Raw genomic sequence first — 13,244 nt, forward strand, 5'->3', positions numbered from 1 at the left:
TTAAATAAATAATATATATCTTTTTACATAAATCTTGTTAGAGAGCACGCTGCTTAACAAGAAAAGATGATGTACGTAATATAATAAATATCTTAAGAGAAGAATTTACGTTCACGTTAAATAATCGTGAATAACCCTGCCATAAGATAAAATGAATAAGACGTCGCCTTTTATGGTTGCTGCTTCATAACGCAGTCAGGGCGATCGGCTACAAATTGAAGACGCTAATTTACACACGGTTCGATGCTCAGGCCTCTGCCTTGGCACCTCTATTGCCTGACGCCCCTATAGTCATCGTCGTCGCTATAGTCGTTGCCGTCGTCCCAGCGTGTTGCTTATTAACTCGCTCAAGTTTGCCAGCCGAGCTGCAACGACTAACAAGGTGAACAATGTTTGGCAATTATCTCGGTTAAATGATCCTCCTGAGATGCGGCTGCGGCATACCTGCCGCCCGGATTGCTTGGCTGCGTTACCTAAAACATCCGTGAGTAGCGTGTATTATGTAATGTAGACCGAAGAAGCGTTTCCGATTCGATTCAGTTTCCTCGAATCAATATACACGTGGGAACATGATGTATAGCAGTCGAGTGTTAAAACTAGTATACAATCTTATTCGCCGAAATATAGTAGTTTTAAAGTTAAAATTGTTGTGATTTCAGCAAATATGCATAAATAAAATTAGGAATTTGAAAATCTTAATTTATAATTGTAAATAGTTTTTACTTTATCAGAATTTTCATTAATTTAAAATATAATTATGTTCTGCTTCTTTAAGATTTGCAAAAATATCCACATTCTAAATACGTATGATATTTATACCTTATTACTGTGTATTTCATTTAAATGTTCCAGATTTCAAATTATTTTGTGCATTTAAGACATACTTTCTTTTCTACACTATTTATGCGCATTCGGTGTATTTTGCATTCTTGCAGCATATTCCAAACAATAAGTTCGCTAACCCTCAGTCAAGTGTTGCAGAAAATCAGCGCTTGCGTTCATCGAAGCACGAACCTTATAGATTCTTGCCGCGTCTGGAAACAATCTTACCTGGAGTTAACTATTCGTTAGCGTGACCGGCGGAAATGTTACGTTACGTAAGAAATTACGGTAATAATCGTAGCGTAAATAGTGATCGCGCTTGCGTATCGCGTTAACTCGCGTAACGCGATCGCTTCGCCGCTCACTCTCCAATTTGCGAAAGGAGAGAAAATGACTCGGCTCGTTTTTGGACGCGTGAGAAACTCGGCATGTTAAAAAAGTCTATGACTAGACGAATTTAAATATAATTTTAATTCGAGGACAAATTGGAACTAACTCGGGATCGAATGATGTAATAATTTCGTCGAGTTGAAGCCAGTCTTCGACGATGTAAAATTGGTGAGAAATATTTTCTGCGCTTCGATAAACAATAGAAATACATAGAGAAATTATTTTCACGCGTTTGTAATATCCACATCAGAGTTCTTTGAAATTGGATTGGTTCTAGTGCTATAGATCATTTTTCAATTTTTCTCAATTTGCAGTACATTAAATAACGAGCTTTTCTTGAAATATACATCATTAGAAGCACACGCTTTAGTGCACAGCATAGATTTTTTGTCGCTAACACGGCGTTCAGAAATCACAAGTTAAGTTTTAAAGTTTTTATTCTTTATTTTATTATTAAAAAAAATGATTTTATTGCAGTAATAATATCATTTTGGTTAAAACGTTTTTTATCTCTCGCCTTGTTTTTTTTTATTTATTTTTTAATTTTCAATTCTTTTTACCTTCTCTAAAATTGTCGCGACAGATTTGTGGAGACCTTTTACTGCACACTGGTTAAAAAAATCCTGCTATACAGGTATAGGAAAACAATCTCAACGATAAAAAAGAGCTGCCAACAATTTGTATAACGCACATTTTTCTATATATCAACAACAAAATCTCGAGAACCAAGCACGATGAAATTATACGGGTTTCAATCTCTAAGGCTTAAGAGAGAGAGAGAGAGAGAGAAGAAGAAAAGTCAGACGAAGCCGATTACCGAGAGCGTTTACGTCACTTGGTTCGTAACTCCTCCTTCTTTCCTCTTCTCGCGCATACACAACTTTGCGAAGTCTGGCCGGCGGTGCCGACGCGTTTCCTGTTTTCTTCGCGAGTATCGCCGACGCGTAATATGCACCCGCGTAATTACGCGAATTATACCGCGTATCGACTTTCATATCGGCAGACTGCACGCCTCTTCCCTCCTCTCCCTGCCTCATGCCCAGCCGCCTGCGTTCTTATCCGTGCGGCGCAACGCCGAGCGAGAGACGTAGCCACGAAACGGCGATCTTATGCAAATCGATTAACGGTGCATCCACGCGCTCTTCTGCTCCTCTCCCGCAGTAGTAAAGTTCGATATTGGCTGATAAATATTCACCATGCCCCTCTTATATGGTTCGTTCCTCCCTCTTCACGTCCCTTTCGGCAGATACATCGTTGCTCGAGGCTCGTTAAAATAATGAACTTTTTAATAAGACGAAATTCTTCGCCCGTCGCATCGGCGATATTCGCGACCGCTTGATCATTCTGTCAATGTCTTTTCATAAAATATGTAAATGTCCGATGAGATTGAAATATCATCACAGTTGTTTCTAAAATATTACGACTTTTTATTTATAGATAATATTTTCATTTTGCTGCTCGAAGTGAACAATTTATGAATTTTATATACTCTTTTGTCCGTTTATTATGTATACCTATTTCCTTTCCTGCTACAGATTGTATTGGGAGTCAATAATACATCTCGTGTAGTGCTTTCTCGCTTTTGAATTTGATGTATTTTGCTGGATACAAACAAAATTGTGAAAACGTATCCTTGTATTGATTCGTGTCTTTTATAAAAAAAAAAAGTGTTACAAATTGATCGCGAATGTACGTCAATCTATGCTATAAATAGCACGGTCTCTAAGATTCGTTTGGTCATTTCGCACGAAACCAAACATGGATCTTCGCAGGATTCTACCGTCGAGGATGATCTGCCGTCGGTCGTGAATCGTGATCCGAATCGACGAGAGGTGCCATCGGCAGCCGCTTTGTCATGCCTCTCCATCGTCTCTTTTCCCTTTTTCTTCCGTGCATCGACACCAGAACCAGAATGACGTAAAGCGGATGGGAGGGAAGATTGGAGGAAAAGAGCGAGGAGAAAGAAAGAGACGCAGGAACCGGTTGTTGGCCTCACTGGCAGCTGTCTTGTCGACGAATGCGAAGAGCAAGAGAAGAGTGAAGAAACGCTACACGCTCGATCGACGGCTTCTACGACTCGCCGAGTTAACTTCTGAAAACGAGGTGGAGAGTTTCGGTACTCGAGAGCATCACCAAGAGAAAGATAGAAAGGGGGGAGGGGGCAAAGAGGGAGAGAGAGCAACTCCTCTGCTTTTGTTCTTGCTCTATTCCTGCCTTAGTTGTATTATCCTCGAGTTTCTCCTCATTGTCACTCGTTGCATTGGAAACTGTAAATCAACACCGTGGATAATGTTTCTCCCACGGGACCGAGGAGAATCAGCTGTTCGGCTTGACAGCGGCGGAAACTCAAGGATGAAGGGTCTGAAGGAGGTAGATGGAAGGAAGACGAGTCGACTTGATTATCTCGACGGTGACGGATCGCGAACTTATCGATCGAATGTTGTAAATCTTGCAATCAAAGAGAAATTACTGATGAAGGATGAATTCTAACGCTTTATAATTATTGGGTAATCATTTCTAGGAATAATAGACACGTATTGGCCATTAAATTATACTATGTTCGTAATATATGTTAAATTTAAATGATTGCTACAATGAAAGAAAAGATTAGTTGCTGCAGCGATATAAAAATGCTATGCCATATTTTACTATCTAAATTGTTGCAGCAACCAATCTTTTTTTCAGTGTATTATACATTTTATGTAAACACGTTCTTAAACATAAAAAAAAGGACAAAAATTCAGGTTACACAGTCGAGAATTAATTGACAAATTAATCCGAATGAATTTCTGTTAGAACTCCAACTTTGCATTCCAAAGTTTTATCAACAACTCTTCATTTTGTCGTTGCCTTTATTTTCGATTCTCGTCATCTTCATGCTTCCTTGACACTGCCCTCTCAACGATTTTCCTTCTGCTTCTTCGTCACGCTCTCAAGTTCCTCGCTCGCTACTCATCGTCATATTTGCTTGGCACACAAGAAACCTCAGTGTTCGTCTTCTCCGCGTCTTCTCGTCTCAAGAGCTTATTACACTGGCGATGTCCCTGCGGTTTTTGACGGAAGATTGCATTATTCGTCATTAAAACCGTATTAACTCTCGCCGCGACGCGCACACGCGCGGCAGACGCGGGCTAATGCAATTACGCGAACCGCGAGGATCCGATATTAATCCTGCCGCTCGCTCCAATTCGAACGCTTCTCGCCGATTATTTCGCGACGGCGATTATTTCAGTGCTAACTTTAATGTAATTTAAGATGTGAGCAAGCGAAATTACGTCGCGTTTATTTGCAATGCAGTCGAGAATAATGATTGTAGGTATACCTCGTTTTCGTTAAATTTTTATAGATTTTAGAATACTCTGTTTAATAAGGATATATTGATCAAATTCAGAATTCTCTTTTTGCAAAACGTTTTTTGTTGTATTTTTTTAAATGTCTAATTATGAACATTTTTCTGTTAATTTTTAAATCGAGTTACCAAGGTGTTGTTATTCGCACAACAACTCTATATATATAGTTGGAAAATTTTTGTTAAATTTAACACATTTTACGTGTTCCAAATAGTTCACTCACATTTTTATATTATTATGAATGTCTTAGAAACTAACATAAATATTATGTAAAAAATTAACAAAAAAAAATGTAATATTTTGACGTAATTTGGAAACATTGTGGAAGTATGTTTTCTTCAGTAAAATTAATATTTATAATTTAACATTTATATGTTTAATTAATACATTTATTCTTTTTTTTATTTTTGACACAAAATATTTAAATAATATAATTGCATTATGTTAAGTTAATACTCGGGTATATTAAAAATTCAATACAAAAATTTTAACAAAACTTTTTCTTACTATACTGAGAAAAATGGTTTGATTGAATTAAATAGTAATTCTGGTGGAAAATTGACACGAATCAGAAATTTCTGGTTAAATCTTCTAGAATTCTAGTTGAGATAATTAGAATTTTGATTGATATAATTATTTTGGTAAAAATAAGAATTCTAGTAGATATCTATCAATATCAGAATTCCGGTTATCACAAAAAATAGAATTCTCATAACCAGAAAATTCTGATTCGTCCATTTTCAACCAGAAATATTCATTCAATGTATGTAAGAATAAAACGCGACTGGATATTAATAACGCAAATGATCGATGCCTTGACATTTTTATTAAGGAAAGAGATCAAAAATGTAATTGGAAAAGTATCACTGGTTTAATGTGCAGACAGAGCGTCATATAATAAATTTTCCAGTCTACGGGCACGTTCACCATCGTCTCGAAAGTAAATAGCGCGCGTTGCATTACGCGGCCCGTAAGTTTTGCGAGCGGTTAGTAATTTTCGCTTTACGTGCTCGCTCTCGTTTTCTACGAATATAATGCGGTTAATGCTCCTTCTCGGTTCCTGGGGCCGGCGAGACCGTCGGCTCCCTGTCCTTATTCTCGAGGAGCATTCAATTATTGACTTCAATTCGGAGCTGACGCATTAGCATAACCCTGAATAATTCATGGTCGAATGGTTAATCCTGCAGTATGTAAATTAATTCCTCTAATTGCGAGCGACAATACGACGAATGTTGCAGCCTAAATGCGGCCCGAATCATCCGATTTATATACATATTCCCGATCTACTTTTAACGAGATCGCGTTACATAATTTACTCGCGTAAGCTTTACAAATTATTTTGCTCCTAATGGTCGGACGAAGGGCTTGTAAAATGCAAAGCGATAGCCGTTGTCAATTATCGGCCGTATTATCTCTTTGATTTACTCGCGAAACGATGGCGTTGAATATTCATGTTAAAGATTTCGGAATCGTTGGGTGTCGAATCGTTATTTTTCACGAATCCTTCTACCGCGGGGAAATCTTTCGAATGGAATTGTCCTATTCCAATTCCCTTCGTGAACCTAACGAGCTAATTTCCGTAATTACGCGCGCTTTCCGCCAGTCTCCTTCGTGCAGCGCGCATTTCGCTCTTAAGAGAGTCACGATCGCCGTTTTAATGACTATAACAATTCCCATGTCACGATTTTTATCCATGTATAATAGATAACTCGTCATTGACGGTGCGATGTACATCCGACAGAAAAGACAACCCACACGTCGATCATATAGAAAAACAACATTATCGCGGCTCGAGGCTCAACGAAACCGCTGCTAATTGAAGGTTCGCGAAAGTGGCTCGCGTTTGTTGCGATTTCCACTATGTTACCTCGTTCCCTCGCGGGAATTCTTTGCCGGGGTGCATATGGGATTGTATATACCACGGTATGTACAGCATCAGTGCGTGTGTTGCCCGCCGCGGATTCACCGTATTTTTTCTGTTCGTTAAGAATTAAAAGAGGGACACCGTTACACGAAAGAGAGAGAGAGAGGGAGAGAGAATTGCATTGTTTTGTTTATCTCTCCCGGCGTGGCGCGGCGTTCCGGGATCTGCCAATATTTTCCGCGTGATTCCCCTATATATCCCTCTCCGGCTGCCTCTTACTAACACGAGCTATATCACTCGCGAAAAGCTCCAAGTGCGTTTATTATTTTTCCCCACTGTTACCTCGTCCCTTTCCCCCGCCGCGCATCGTTTCGCCTGCTTTTCTTTTCAATCGCTCCGGCTCCCCAAATACGGGGAGGCAGAAATGATTCACCGCACTCGGTGCTGGGCGCTCTCGCACGAGTGAATACGTACCTACGAGAGCATGATACGAGCGAATCGAGTCTGCTGTTTTTCATTGAACCAAACGGAGATTAATCACTATCGTGCGCGTCTCGAATAAACGCGCACCTGTGGCTGCTCTGGCAGCGAGTTTTTCATCGCTCGACTGACGACAAAGAAATCGAACGGCTTGACGCGAGAACTCGTTATTTTATTTATCAATGAAATTGGGTACTTTGAATTTTCAGCGGACTTAAATTCACAAAATAGAAAATGTTTTCAAATTTTCCTTTTATTAATAATAGATTTTTGTTGTAATTCTCAATAAAATGTTACATAAAAATAAATTCTCGTAATTGGAGGATAGAAATTAATGTTTATATATTTCTTTATATTTTCTAGATAAGAATATAATATAATTTTGTGATACGAATATTTAAATAAAATTTCACAATTGAATTAAAAAGGTATCTCTTTTTGATAAAAAAAAATGTACTTAAGCATCCATTTTATTTAATCATCTTATATCCACCGCGTCGTCCGGGGTTGTTTAGATTATGAATGCATTAACACGGCGCAATAATTTTACGCATAATCGTCGTTTCAATAGCTCGTACCTTACGCTACTTAGCACGATATTTTATCTAAGCCCGTACAACGGGCGCGGCGATTAAGACCGATTCGTCGCGGTCGATTTATAAAGTCGACTATACATTGCGAGCGCGGGCTCTCACGAACCTTTTACTTTACCGGGGCAGCGCCGCGTATAATCGTTCGATAATATCGAGACGTGGCTCGTGCCAGAACCGATTAGAATTCTTAATGGCTCGCATAAAAGGCGGGCGCGGGCTGCACGGGACGCGTCGTCTCTTAATAAATTTTACGGCACGGTAACTCGTAACCGGCATCGAGATGATAATTAATTTTTCCCGGAAATTCCGCACGCAAGCTAAATCTCGTTACGACGATATAAAAGTGCTTATAGTTCCGTCGCTATTGTAACGTAATTTTATATGCTCACGGAGAGCGAATTTACGATAATTTTGCGACCTTGTCATTTGGCAATATTTCGTTATTGAGTATACATTAAAAAACTCCGAAACACGCGGTCTGTGTGTTTTGGAAGTTTCTTTCCTTGAATCTTTTCAACTCTTTAAAAGCCTTGGTAAAAACTTGGAATCATTAATAGTTTTGTCTTTTAAAGCGAATAAAAATTTTAACAAAAATAGATTTCCGAGAAATTTTTAATTAAAGGCGAGTGATCCTTAATAGTCTTCATTAATTTTAAAAAGAGATAGACCCTATATAATATTTAATCGCTTTTAGGAATTATAATTTCAATTTTGAACAGATTATATATTAATCTCTTTACATTTTCTTACAATGTTAAGTCAGTGCGTCTCTTTAGATGCATTGGAGAGGATTAAAGGATTAAGAGAAGCCAAAATTGTCGGCAGACTGAATCGGATCTTTTCATTGCACTTTCGTGCGATTAGCGATAAATAACTCTGTCAATGGCTTGCAGAAGATCCCGCTGGCGTTATGAAAAGGTCTCCGAGAGTTCGCGAGTGCGTTATCGGACACGCGGTGGTGGCGAATAAGCGGCTAGGTGTCGTCACGTGTATACGTGTATGTGTGCCGGCGAGGATGTGTTCGCATGCGTTATACCACGTTCAACACGGGCAACGTAGGGACAAGAGAGGCGATATATAATGTTCCGCGATATTAAACGGGACGCATTCCACCGAAGCCACCCTCTGGTTCCTGCTATGAATGCTTCTACGACCCCCGTCTCCTGTCTCACCCCCCTGCCTGTCGCCCACCCCCTCGTCGACTGCCTCCGAAAAGCGGAACGAGGAAGAGAGAGAGAGAGAGAGAGAGAGAGAGAGAGAGAGAGAGAGAGAGAGAGAGAGAGAGAACCTGGCCTACTCGACCAGGACCACCCTCGAATGGTTATACGCCAAATTTACAGCTTAGCCAGTGCCACTACCACTATCACTGTGAACACGGTATATACTAGCCTCGTGCCGTAGAGTTTCTCGCAACTGATACGTTCATCTATGTGGTTCAAGGATAAAACGAACTAACGAGAGCATTTTCCTTGCGTTTCCGATATGATGTCTCCGATGATGCCAAGAAGGCTGCACGGAGAAAAATAATTTAGAGATGGATACCTTACAAGACTAGTAAAAATATTCTGGCTGTTTTTACCGAATTTGTGATAAATTTTATTTGCCTAAAAGTAAAAATACCGGAGATTTAAGATAAAAAGTACATTATGATTATAGTACATTATTTCAAGTGATTTAAGATTAAATTATACTTTTACAGTAAAGTAAATCGTACTATTTTCAAGATTAACGAGCACAAACAACTCTCAGAACTTTTATATTTTACTATGCAGTAAAGTAAATTTTGTCAATGCTAAAGAAAAAATTGTTGTCAATAAAGTAAGAATGAATATCATACGACAATCTCATTTACCAGAAATGTAAAGAAAATTTTACATAAGTAGGCACGAATCCCTATGAACTTGATAATTCCATAAAGTTTACTAGAATTCTAGTGTATAATATTGTACATTTTTCTCCGTGTGTATTCATAGTTTAGAAGAATTTTTTGATTAATTTTGCGAGATTTGCGCGTGGCTTTTACTTTCTTATATTGAAATATACAGACAATGTAGAATTTAAAAATCATTTGTATTTTACTTTTGCATTTTATGTCCATGTTTCTCTTAACGTTTTTTTATTATAAATATTCCACAAAATCTCCAAGATTTTTGATCTCTTTGTCTTATTTTATTTGTTCTAAAAATATCGAGATTGCATCGCGTTGATAATAAAATATAAAGGATAAACAAATAATTCTGTATTTAACGAAAATTATACGATGTAGTTTCTAAGAGCACCGGGGATTCACTGCACATACAATATAGCGCGAAACTAAACTCGTAAAGATGAGTTGAAAGATGGACGTGAATGGACGATCTCATTCTCGCGAATATCCGCTCGAAAGTTTCTTCATTCGTCGCGCTGTTGCACGTTGAGTGTTCTACATTACCCATAATTTTCATTTCAGTAGAATCTCAGCCAGATTTAGTAATTTAACGATTTAATTAATTGGTACAATAACAAAATTAGAAAACTTAAATGCGTACTTAAACATTCTTTTAACAAAATTTATTTTGCTATATCGCTAATATTTTTTGCTAATTCAAATTGGATAATTATATAGAAATTATCAAATTCTTAAGTTAAAAAATAGAAAGGAAGAAAGATAATGATGTTATAGCAATCATATTTGTAAAGCAGTATAAAGATATCGCTGATCCCTTGCTTTGAAAATAATACAATTCAAAAATGTGATCGTGTAGTTATTATCATAAATAAGTTAAATAAACATTATCCTATCAATCATTAAAAGTGAACTAACTTTATAAAAAAAAATTGTCAAAATTATTACAACCCAAAAAGGGTTCAAAAATTATTATAATTAAAAAAGGATAATTTTTAAGGGTTGAAACGAAAATAACATTTGATTATATTAAGAATATATTCTTTTTGTTGATATTATTTGATCAGTCAATGATTTTCTGTCAAGTTGAAAAATAGTTTTTCCCTTTTTCTGGTTTAATTTTTGAAGTTGTATCACTTTTGAAGCAAGGAAGTGATATATACATTTGCGTGAGATTGCCTTACGACTGTATCTATTTTTATATGTATTTTAATTATTACAATGTTTATAAGACATGAATTTAAAACATTTTCCAAGTTTCAAAAGAAGCTTTACTACATAAAGAAATTAATATTATCATTTTACAGAAAGTACGTATCATTATACAAAATTAATCAAATGCTGTCTTAAGTATTGGCTTAGTAGAGATCTAAGCATCTACTGAATAATCCGACCTATTCGACCGATGCTCGCCCCCCGCCCCGTCCCTCTTTGCGGGCCGAAAATTTGTCGCGACTCGATCATTACTCAACGAGAGCCGGGAAATCTAGCACCGTAATATCTGGCACCGAGCGGCAGCGCGGATAATGGAGAAGGATGCATACGTCCGCGATCTCGCGCGATCATAGTAGTGGCCAGGACATTCCGAGGTTTCGCCGGCGAGAGGCGTTCTCCCCCTCGAAGTTCCTGCACCCTATCACGGTCGGCCTGGTCATACCCTATCCTTCATCTGAACATTTCCATCCCCTGGGTAACCTCGATTCTCTTCTCTCCTCCCCCTCTTCTTCGTTGCCAACAAGAGCACCGAATGCAATCATACGTCATCCGCCATGATCTATGTCTTCTGCCATTCTAGCGTCGCGCGCTCGATCTAGCACAAGCTCGTATGCACATGTTCACACACACACACACGTGTACGTGTAGCTGTTGTACGTGCACGTGCGCGCAAGTACGCGACCGCATCTCGCGTCTCTATTAACCTACCGCTCATTTTCCGGCTGCATATGAGCATGTTCGCCGTTAGCCACGACCACCCACCGGATGATTGCGGCTCGCTTCCGTGCATTTTCAGGAGAAACATACACCCCTGACAGTTTGCCTATCTTTATGTAAAGCGTCGCAAACGTACATGTTCATTCACGAGTTAAGCTAGGAAAGACAATAGTATCTACATTTTTTTTTAACATTTTTTAATAATTATCAAAATTTATAGAAAAGGACTTTAGTGTTATAAGAATAATATAAAGAAGAATATTACATATATATGAAAAATGATGCGCTTTTTGATATAAGAATGGTGAATATCGAGGAAGAGAAGGCGAAGGAGAATTTTGATCATAAAATAAAATGTACAAACGAGAAAAATAAACATATGTTGAATATATGTATTGTATAATAATAATGTAATTTTTATAAAAATGTGATAAAAGTATTTTTATTTACTCGTTTCTTTAATTTCAATTATATCGACTAAAAATATTTTTTAATTTATTGGGAACATATGGCTGCGTTCAGCAGAAAAAGCAGCTTTGCAACTAACTATTGTAAAATTCTTTAATATTGGTCTTACTCTTAGTTCTTCACTGGATCTAAATATAGAAACTAATCATATTCAAGAATTTTACAACAGTTGCAAAGCTGTTTTTTTTTTATAAACGCAGCCATTGATTGTTTATCGTATACAACGCCTATTATTTTTAAAGTGGCTAAAATAAATTTTATTAATAACAAAATGAAATACGTATAAATATGTATATTAAAGTAAAATACTAAGTATGATGAAGCAAATTTCCATTGAGAGTTCTGCATAATAAATAAATTAATAATGCAATAATTTTTCTCGAAGATATATCGACTATTGTCAACTTGCTTCTCAAAGAGAAAAAGAGACGTTCAACAGTCAGCTGTCTCAAATCTGTTGGCCCACTAAGTAAGCCGAACAATCCCCCAACTTTCCCTCCCTTGGCCTTTCCCCCAAATGCATAAAGTGGAACGCGTAACACGAATATCTGCGTATAATTAACAATTACCCATCTCTTGATTCTCCGAGAGCCGTGGAATGGCCGGTACATGCGCGCAGACCTCCGCGAATGATTCTCCGATGAATTTCGTCATCGCGACGAATGCCACAGGGGATGAGGGACGTAGGGCGAGAAAGGGGGGGAGGCACGTTCCGCTTTTGGCTCGGGGGTGGTTGTTGCTACGGATCGGGATTTGCACCGCCACCGGTGGTACGAACCGAGCCAGGGAATAGGGGTCTTTTCTGGGGGCTTAACATACACACTCCACCCTCGGTAGGCGGAGTGTACCGCCTACGAGCTACCCCCACCCGCTGCACTGATACGCGATATCAGCGAACACTTGTTGCTCCGACGAGCGTAGAACGACGACGTGCCGTCTCTCTGCCCCCCTCCTCCCTTTTACCTTTCCACGGTCGCGATTTTTCACGTGCTGATTTTTCCGCCTCCCTCTCCGTGCGCAGCATACGTGTATCCCCTACGCTCTATTCATTCCCCGCGTATCTAATTCGATAGGATAATATTCCATTGTCAAAATCGAGTTCACTGCATGATAGCGAACGAAATTAATTCATTATTTTCTAGCGAACGTTGTTATAAACAATCACGCATATAAAATTGGGAATGTGTATGCAAAAGTTCTGAAGGAATATATACTGCAATGATTTTCAAACTGCAGATAATATATTTACTACGAATTTGTTATGAAACATTTTGCTACTTGCTTTATCATACTAATATTATGATCAAGATTGGAATTGTTATTATTATTTAGATTATTACGTACGTTATATATATATTATAAAACACTATTCGCTACTCGGAGACGCAATAAAATAACCTGAGCTTTGCTTTTTTCTATTCTTTTATTATATATAGTTTTCGTTTTACTAATCTTTACTA

At 38.1% G+C, this 13,244-nt stretch overlaps 1 protein-coding gene across 2 annotated transcripts in view; it reads left to right on the top strand.

Moving 5' to 3' along the window:
- Positions 1-13,244, top strand: part of scalloped (TEA domain transcription factor 1 homolog scalloped) — a 176,127-nt gene that overhangs the window by 123,779 nt on the left and 39,104 nt on the right. The window lies entirely within an intron of this gene.

This window comes from Trachymyrmex cornetzi, unplaced genomic scaffold, assembly GCF_001594075.2.
Source record: "Trachymyrmex cornetzi isolate Tcor2-1 unplaced genomic scaffold, Tcor1.1 scaffold24, whole genome shotgun sequence".
Lineage (NCBI taxonomy): Eukaryota > Metazoa > Arthropoda > Insecta > Hymenoptera > Formicidae > Trachymyrmex > Trachymyrmex cornetzi.